Source organism: Mus caroli, chromosome 1, assembly GCF_900094665.2.
Source record: "Mus caroli chromosome 1, CAROLI_EIJ_v1.1, whole genome shotgun sequence".
In the NCBI taxonomy this organism is placed as follows: Eukaryota; Metazoa; Chordata; class Mammalia; order Rodentia; family Muridae; genus Mus; species Mus caroli.
The window spans coordinates 52,753,929-52,762,834 of NC_034570.1; the positions used below are offsets into that span (position 1 = coordinate 52,753,929).

At 39.8% G+C, this 8,906-nt stretch overlaps 1 protein-coding gene and 1 long non-coding RNA gene across 4 annotated transcripts in view; one reads left to right on the top strand and one right to left on the bottom strand.

Moving 5' to 3' along the window:
* The window catches only part of LOC110292061, a 19,228-nt gene extending 15,441 nt beyond the window's left edge, over positions 1-3,787 (top strand). Inside the window, exons 3-4 of one of the 3 annotated variants that reach the window (XR_002377642.2) lie at positions 3,147-3,208; positions 3,606-3,787. This is a non-coding gene — a long non-coding RNA (uncharacterized LOC110292061). Of the gene's footprint in view, positions 1-1,864; positions 1,928-3,146; positions 3,209-3,605 lie in introns of those variants that run through there. The other 2 variants (XR_002377641.2, XR_002377643.2) reach the window with 2 other exon arrangements.
* The window catches only part of C2cd6 (C2 calcium dependent domain containing 6), a 96,962-nt gene that overhangs the window by 35,182 nt on the left and 52,874 nt on the right, over positions 1-8,906 (bottom strand). The gene's annotated exons all lie outside the window — the stretch shown is intronic.

The window sequence follows — 8,906 nt, forward strand, 5'->3', positions numbered from 1 at the left end:
TCGGCCATCACTGGAAAGAGAGGCCCATTGGACTTGCAAACTTTATATGCCCCAATATAGGGGAATGCCAGGGCCAAAAGAATGGGAATGGGAGGGTAGGGAAGTGGGGGGCGGTATGGGGGACTTTTGGGATAGCATTGGAAATGTAATTGAGGAAAATATGTAATAAAAAAATAAAATAAAATAAAATGCAAAAAAAAAAAGGATAAAAAAAAAAAAGAAATAGACTTCAAACCAAAACTATCAGGAGGGATAGGGATGGGCACTACATTCTCATCAAGGGAAAAGCCTGCCAAGAAGATATTGCACATCTAAACATCCATGACCAAACACAAGGGCATCTATGTTTATAAAAGAAGCATTGCTTCATCTAAAACCACATCTTGACCTTCTCACAATGATAGTGAATGCTCTATACTACCATAAGACAGGTAGGTAGGCCATCCAGACAAAAACTAAACAGAAATTCCGGAGTTAAGTATTGTCACCAATCAAATGGACCTACCCTCTCGGCGGCTCATGGAACTTCCTTCAAAAGTGACGACATATTTGGACACAAAGCAAGCCTCAACAGATAGAATAATACTGAAATAACACCTGCAGCCACCATATATTAAAGTCAAATATCAGCAAAAGTAACTTTATACATTTATGGAAACTGAACAACTCAGGACTGAATGCAAAATGGGTCAAGACAGAAATTAAGGAAATTAAAAAACTTTTCATTTCCTCAGCATAAAACCAGAAAAGCTAAATCTGATTTTTTAAAAAGTGGGGAGTAGTTTTGAACTCATTGGCACAGGAAAGGAGTTTTGGAACAAGACACTGTAGCACAGGCACAGCAATCATACAGTGGGACCTTCTGAAACGGAAATGCTTCCTTATGGCAAAGGGGCCACTCAGGCAAAGCAGCAGGCTATTGGATTAGAAAGAAGTTTTGCCAATTACACATCTGATAGAAAGGTGATATCTAAAATATATCAAGAATTTTTTTAAAACCCTGGACATCAAGAAATCAACACAATTAAAAATGTGGTACAGATATGAGAATTCTCAAAAGATGAAATACAAATATCTAAGTAATACGTAAAGAGTCGTTCAATGTTCTTAATTATCAGGGAAATGCAAATCAAAATCACTATGAGTTTTATCTTGCACCAGTCATTTTGACCAAGATTAATAAAACAAATGACAGCTCATGTTGGCAAGGGTAACACTCAGCAGTACCTCTTGGGTGCTCACCTCAGGGCTCTATCAGCATTCCACAAAAACTTGCATCACTGTGCATACCATTGCAGCTATCCTATTACAGTAGTTAGGAAATGGAACTGGTCAAGATGCCCAAGTACGTAAAGAAAGTGTGGTACATATACAATGGAACCTTGTTCACTCACAAGCTAAAATGAACCCATGGCATTTGCAGGAAAATGGTTGGAACTGGAAATTGTTTCTGCTGGATCCAATAAGACAGACTCAGGAAGACATGTTTTCTCTCATACACAGAACCTAGATTAAAAATCATCTGCGTATAAAAAATGCTAAGTAAAAGCCAGAAACAAAATACTATATATCCAAATAGCTTTGTTTATATTAAGTATTCAGAAAGGATAGATCCGTAGAAACAACACAGATTGGTAATTTTCAGGGCCTTGGAGATGAGCAAATACATAGATAAAGCTGTTTTCTTAACTGAAATAATTCCCACAGAGGGCTGAGGGATGGGGGCTTTCTTCTAGAAGCATGCCACCAGATCGGGATGAAGTCCTTCATTCCTAAAGGTAGACACCCACAAAAGTCTATCTCTTGTGCTTTGGAAACCCATTTCCTGTGTGTGTACTGAAAACAGATCCTCCGGGATTCCCAGGGGTCTCTCTTCCTAGGTGAGATCTAGAACATTAGTGAAGTAACTAGAGCTCCCACAAGTGCAGCTGCTTTCAAGTCAGCAGTCAACACTCTCCGTTGCTAGCTGTTTTAATTTCACTAGCCTTCATCTCACACCATCTCATCTTCATGCCTAATTCCTTCTGGGACAAGGTAAGTAGCTGGTCTGTTATCAAAATTTGAGCATGGATTCCTGGGCACCAAAGTATATCTCTTCTATGTCTCACATTTCCCTTCAAGCACAACTGCCCAGAATGCTCAATCTCTTTGCGCTGACATCTAAAATGGCTACTAATTCCCATGCCTGCTGGTATTTGTCATAGTAGAATTGCCTAAGCAGTGGTCATAATTTATAGTTTAATGGATCTCTTTTTTCATCTCCTGATGAGAGTGTCCTCCATTTGGGGACTAAGAACTTCAAACCTATAGAATCTAGAGTCCTGGGATAGTAAAAATTATCCAGATGATGGGTTACCAGATGAAATACAGGAAGTTCAATTAAACTGACTTTCAGATAAACAATATATTAAAAGTATGTCCCAAATATTGGAGGAGACAAATTGTTCATCTGAAGCACAGCCAGATTTCTTATTTCTATATTCTAATATGATCCTAAGTGGCTACTTTTGTTTTCTTTCTGAGACTCATGTACTCTACTGATGGGAATTACACATGTATATACAGAACAGTGTACCTGGCAAGGTAGAGTCTCTGAATTGTCGCTGTACAGTCTGGACAGGTCATTTCACAACTCATCACTCACTATGTTTTTAAAGATAGGATCTCATGTAGCTCACGGTCACCTCTAAAGTGCTTTGTAGTTGAGTATGACCTTGAACTTTTTATCTTCCTGCTTCAGGCTTCAGTGAGTGCCGAGGTTACAGACATGGTGCCCTCTACGGTACCTTCTTTACCATCAATTGGGTCTGATTAAATGTTATAGGATATCATGAGATACTAGATCACCCCCTGCAAGTGATATCAATGATGATGAGTCCAATAGGAATTAAGGGAAAAATCCATTCTTAAAATATTATTTGTATGTGTTAAAAATAAATTATCAATACTTTCAAGGGGGGAAAGGTTCTCAAATAATCAACCCATGTCCGGTGACCAGCTGTATCCTTCAAGAGACAATATGGTCTTGAGGGGTTCAGCATTGCTCATTGCTGCTGGCAGATCAGACATCAGACAGTGTTAGCAGCTAAATCAACATTGGTAAATAAGAATTGGGACTGCTGAGCACCTGCAAATCTCTGTTGCAGACACACTTGCTACTTCATTACTTCATCTATCGTGCCATTCTTGCAGAATCTGGTGACAGAAGGTAGGTGGCATTGGCTGGCTATCTTTTGTGTAGCTGGCTACTCAATAGCTCTCCCATGGTAGACAGTTGCTAAATCCATTACCCTCAGACTTTATGCCCATTCCACTGTGTCCCATCTGTATGTCTCTACTTCCAGACTCTTGACTTTTGACTTCTAATATTTTTTTCTCCAAGACTTCCTAATTGGCTGGCCAGGATATTTGTCACTACTCACAGGTTTCTATATAGTGGAACCTCACTAAATTCATAATAGTATTTGCCACTGAGTCAAGAATAGTAAATGAAATCAAGACACTGGAGATAAAGGAAACTTGAATGTTATGTAATTTTATTTATTTTTATTTTTAAAAGGCTCACAAGAATAGAGAAATTGAAATAATATATTATGTTCTTTTAGGACTTTATCATATAGAAAGACTCAAGAACCCCACAGCCCCATGATTACTGCCATCAGCACACCCAGGCATAGTGGGAAAAGTGCCCATATAGAAGACTGAAGAGTTCTTTGTGGCGCTGGGATGGCAACTCGGTAGTAAAATGCTTGCCTCACAAGCACGAGAGTCTTAATTCAGTCCTCAGACCCCAATAAAAATTCTGGACATAATGGTGTGCACTTGTAACCCTAGCATTGGGAAGGCAGCAACAGATGGGTCCTTTGGGCCTGTTCACCAGCCAGCCCAGCCTACTTGATGAGTTCTAGGAAAATGAGAGGCTTTGTCTCAAAGGAGGTGGATGTTGTTCCTAAGTGACATCCGAAGCTATCATCTGACTCCTACACATGCATGCACACAAGCATACATAAGCTTTTGTACACAATCCTCCACACACATGTGCACGAGTATTTATACACAAAAATTTAAAGAGGCATAATGTTGTGCCAAATATGTAAACTTTCATAAATTTTTGGGCAGTCAAGTATGACATATTTTGCCTAGAAAATACAATTTCCAAGGCTCTGTCAAACAAACAATTTTTTTTCTCTTTCTTTCTATCCCTGTGAAAAGAATGAGATTTTTTTCCATTTGCCACAACATGAAATAGCCTAAAATACATTGTTTTAAATGTGTCTAATCTAGACACAAAGAAAGGTTTCATATGATTTCACTTGATGTGAAATCTAAAAATTAAAAATTCTAATTATACATAAATAGAGAATAAAACAGAGTTTATGGGGATGGAACATGCACATGCAGGGAGAGGATTTAAAGTAGTAGATATGAACAATTGACATGGTAGAAATCTAAAGTACAACATACGAAATAAATACAAATACAGATGACTCAGTGGGTTAGAGCATGTAGCTCCTCCTGAGTGAAGGAAGGAAGGCATGGTCCTCCTGAGCATAGGAGGAGACCTCCAACGCTCACCCCCAAAGTGACACATTTCCGCCAACAAGAACACACCTCCTAACAGCACTACTCCCTATGGGCCGAGCATATTCAAACCACCACATTCCACCCCCGGGTTCCCATAGACTTATTCAAACACATGAGTCAATGGAGGGCCATACCTAACTATAGCATAATGCAAAATACATTTAGTTCAACTTCAAAAAGTCCCCTTAGTCTATTACAGTCTCACCAATGCTTAAAGTCCAAAGTTCAAAGTCTTCTGAGATTCATAAAATCTCTTAACTGTAATTCCATATAAAAATCAAAATGCAGATCACATACTTCCAACATATCAAGGCACAAGATACATATTACAGTTCCAAAACATCATAGTAAGGAAATAATGGACCAAATCAAGACCTAAAACTAGCAGGTCAAACTCCAAACTCTGTGTCTCCATGTCCAATTTCAAAGTGCTCTTCAGATCTCCAACTCTTTTCATACTGGTTAACTCTTGTTGGCAGATCTAGCATTCAGCAGCAACAGACTTCGTTCTCTTGGGCTGGTTCCACTCCCTGTTAGTAGCTTTCCTCTGCAGGCATCGAATGGCTCTGACATCTTGGCGTATCCAAAGCAACTTCAATGTTACAGCTTCTTGTTCCAATGTCTGGGGATCCACATATGATCTTTTGGGCTCCTCCAAACGGTTTGGGGTCATTTCTCCAACTCTGCCCTCTGTAGTACTCTAGGATCTGGTTGACTCAACTCCAATGCTGCTACTGTTCTTGGTGATCATCCCATGGTATTGGAATCTCCAATTATCTGACAGTCTTCTGCTGCAACTAGGTGTCACCAATAGCCTCTCATAGGCTCTCTTCATGGTGCCAAACCTCAATCCCTTTGCATGACCCCTTCATTCCTGGGCCATGAACTGTAAATGAAGCTGCACCTTCGCCAAAGGCCTTCCCTGGCCTCTCGCAGTGCCAATTCTCAGCTGCTCTCCTTGACCCCTTCATGCCTTCGAAACCAGTACCGCCTGGGTGACTCTTACACATTTCCAAGTCCAGGTGCAGCACAAGGTACAACCTTGGCTATCTCTGGAACACAGCTGCTTTGTGCTCTCAGAAAATAATTCCCAGAAGATTTCACCTCAGTGATACTGGTCTCTTCCTAATCACCACTAATTTCTTAGCTCCATCTAACCAGCACCAATTGTTCCAGTAGTCCCTTTTATTGTTGTCTCTAAAGCCAGAGCCAATGCCTTAAGCTGCTGAATTCTGCTTCTTGCTGGAGCTGGAACTTGGCCCCTTGTTCTATGACATTATCATCAGCTTTCTGTTTTCTAACTCCTTCACTGCTTAAGTTTGTCTGTTCTGGAACTTGCTCTGTAGATTGACCTTGAACTCAAGAGATCTGCATGGCTCTGTCTCCTGAATGCTGGGATCAAAGGCATGTACCACCATGCCTGGACTTAAGTTTTTCTTTACCTGAATACTGCTCTGTTATGGGCTGACCTTGAACTCAGAGATCTGCTTGCCTCTGTCTCCTGGGATTAAAGACATGTGCCATCATGCCTGGACCTAAGCTTTTCATTATAGATCTTAAGTTGAAAACTGAGAATAGACATCACAATCAATCCCTTGTCAATTGGACACAGGGTCCTATCTCCTTATGACCAAATAAAAACAATAACCGGTCATAATAATGCCTAACGTGATAAAACTCTCCCTCATACAACTGCATATGCTTACATTTAGCTGGGTGGGATCTTGCCCTGAGGTCACCACTCACTTAATTCCATTTATATCCTTAAACATAGGATTTAGCTTCATTCTACTTCCTGGTGCCCCTTTATTCTTGGTGCCATACATTTTTGTATTTTTCCTTTCTAAGCTTGCTGTGCTTGATCAAATCACTCTTCATGAAAGTAAACCAGAAGACAAAGTCTTCTAGGCTTCAAGATTTCCTTTGTTAATGCAATTAATATAAATCTCTTTACCTTATTAGCTCAGGCAAACTCTTTGGAAAAGGATAAAAAACAACATTCTTCACCAAAACATTATAAGAACAATTTCCAGAGTTCAAGTCAATTAAAGCACCAATGTCTTCCATACTCCTACTCGGATGGCTCTTTAAATTCCACTTAAAGCATTCCATGGCTTTCCAAATCCAAAGTCCCTAAATCCACCTTCCTCCAAACAAAAACATGATCAGGCCTATCATAGCAATACATTGGTCCCTGGTACCAACTTCTGTCTTAGGATTTCCATTGCCGTGAAAAAGCACCATGATCAAGACAACTTTTATAAAGGCAAACATTTAATTGGAGCTCACTTACAGTTTCAGAGGTTTAGTACATTATCATCATAGAAGGAAGCATGGCAGCATGCAGGCAGACATGATGCTGGAGGAGTTCAGAGTTTTGCTTTTTGATTCAAAGGCAATGGAAAGGAAGGAAGACTGGCATTCTCAGGCAAGTAGGAGGAAGCTCTCTTCCACTATGGGTAGCTCCTTCTGAGCATAGGAGGAGACCTCCAAAACCTACAGTGACATACTTCCTCAAACAAGGCCACACCTCCTAAGAGTACCATTTCCTATGGGCCAAGCATATTCAAACCACCACACCCAGAATCCACAAGATGGTTTACAACTGTCCTAACCCCTGTTCCAGGGGATGTGACACCCTCTTCTGAACTCAACAGGCACAAGGCATGAAACACACACACACAAGCAAAACATTTATATACATAAAGAAAAAATAGAAAAAACCTGGATGCCTTTAAAAATAAAATGATACTGCATATGAGATCCATGCTGAGTAGATTTTAGCTACTCTTACCACAAAAAGGTAATTATATAAGTGTATTTAAGTGCTTCACATAGTAACCTTTTTACTTTCTATATGTGTCCCATAACATTATGTTATATACTGTAAACATGTATGATGAAAAACTACATGTAAAGTAATGGCACCCATGTTAATTAGCTTAGTTTAATTATTATACATATTAAAAAACCTTATATGCTATAAGCACATAAACATTTTTGTCACCCAAACCTTAATGAGGCTGGAAAACAATCAAATGACAGAAAGGAGAGACTTTTGGTGAGAAAAAAAAAATCACTCAGTGTCTGAGGAATCAAGCACACTTAACACTGATGGCTCACTACAATAGAGGGCAGCCAAAGGGCTAGGGGGTGGAACAGCTCCAGAAACAACACTGCCAACCAAAAATGAAGTATCTAGCAAAACTGAAGAGATGGCTCAGCGGGTAAGAGCACTGACTGCTTTTCCAGAGGCCCTAAGTTCAAATCCCAGCAATCACATGGTGGCTCACACCATCTGTAATGGGATCCAATGCCCTCTTCTGGTGTGTCTGAAGAGAGCAACAGGGTACTCATATACATAAACAAACAAATAAACAAACAAAAAACATTGTGAGAAATCCATAGTCTTAGATTTAAAACAATGGCAACAAAATCCCACCCCCAAATCAGGTTCACATTTCTTCCCTAAATGTGAAGGCCAGCTGCATTTCAGTGCATCCAGCACTGTAGATAAAACACAGTTTAAGAAATGGCATCTCTTGGGTTTACTGGAGCTTTCGGCTGACTAGAGTTGAAGCACACAGGTAGTAATAAAAAAAATTACATGGGTACAAAACCGGAATTTGAGACACTCTCCCCATGACTGTTACAGAGAAACTTTATCTGAAGGCTCTAGAGAAACTAACATTCAGTGAAGTCTAAAGGTGGCCTGGGACGTTGTATCGACCATGCCAACCAGCCAAACCCAAAAACATTCACAGGACTTTGAGTTCATAAGTCAGAAGTGGATCTGATTTTCTGAATCATTTGAAAGCACAGTTTAAAAGGGAGGAATTATGGTAACAAAGACATTATAGAGTTTTGTAATAATGAGATTAAAAAAAAAAGCCAAAATGGGGCTTTCTCATTCTTGTTTGCTCAAAATCAAGACAGAAAAGAAATTTAGGCTTATGAGCAAAGTCATACTAAAACTGAAGACCACATAGTAAAAGATGTATAAACAGGAAATGGGAATGGATCTGAAGGCTCCATAATGAACGCTAACCTCACATAAATACCTACTCAAGCATTCCACAAGTGAAGCGACCATGACCCCAAGGGTAGCTTAGGTGGCTTAACAAGTTTTTCTACCAAGGCTGACTAAGGAATGTTGAGTGGAAGAGCAGACATACCCAGGGAAGAGCATACAGATTAGTAGTTGAATACCAACGAGTCAACCCTGAAAACATATATCTAAGTGACACCATACTGACTGAGTTTATATTTAGGAATATATATCGAGACGATGCCGGGGCCTAGCAAACACAGAAGTGGATGCT